The sequence below is a fragment of the Epinephelus moara genome, chromosome 17 (genome assembly GCF_006386435.1).
Source record: "Epinephelus moara isolate mb chromosome 17, YSFRI_EMoa_1.0, whole genome shotgun sequence".
NCBI lineage: Eukaryota > Metazoa > Chordata > Actinopteri > Perciformes > Serranidae > Epinephelus > Epinephelus moara.
This window is the reverse complement of record NC_065522.1, coordinates 21302212-21303001: the sequence shown is the minus strand read 5'-3', so window position 1 is coordinate 21303001 and position 790 is coordinate 21302212. Positions and strand designations below refer to the sequence as shown.

The 790-nt window shown below is 38.7% G+C and overlaps 1 protein-coding gene across 7 annotated transcripts in view; it reads left to right on the top strand.

Moving 5' to 3' along the window:
• Positions 1 to 790, top strand: part of LOC126404179 (Fc receptor-like protein 5) — a 147154-nt gene that overhangs the window by 49224 nt on the left and 97140 nt on the right. The window lies entirely within an intron of this gene.

The following is a 790-nucleotide window of genomic DNA, read 5'->3' as shown; positions in this document are numbered from 1 at the left end:
AAGTTTTGGGCACCAGTAGACTTGCTGGTTTGAGTCACATAATTTTCATGTTCATCAAATCATCCAGTGAGCCTGTCTGCCCTGTGTGGAAGCATCTGCATTGTTTACAAGTCATTGTAAGTGTCACCGAGTAGCCATGTTGATATGATCATCCTGTTGACACTATGCTTATATTATTTAAATTAAATCTTATTTTAAGGTTTAGAGAATTTAAATCATGATAATCTGGAGTGATGTGCTTTAAATGACTAACTGTCACAACCATAATCACTTGAAGGAAAATAAAAACAGGGAGAAGAGAAGGGCAGAGTTACGCTGTTCAAATCAAGAGCTTCATATAAAGTATAGGTGGCCTGTTAAAGCATCTGATAAATGTTTCCTTGTGAAAGATGAATACATTAAGATATAATTGCTGAATCACCCATGAGTTGTAAGATGAAGAAGATGTTTGTTTGATTGAACTTATTAATAAACTAACACTCTACATCTGTTACACAGGTGGTGATGCAGTCCTGGAGAGTCCTGCATTCACTGTGTTTGAAGGAGACTCAGTGACTATGCGCTGCAAGCAGCATAATCCAAGCAATGACATGGACGCTGCCTTTTTCAAAAAGGGGTCACGTGTTGAAAACCATCAGTCACGAGTAGCAAAAATGACCATTCATTCAGTCTCCAAGTCAGATGAGGGCACTTACACGTGTAAGTTTGGTGACAGGGCAGAATCTGAAGCAAAAGAACTGAGAGTGAGAGGTAAGTAGCTGTCACACTGTGATGAAATATCTTCTTACTG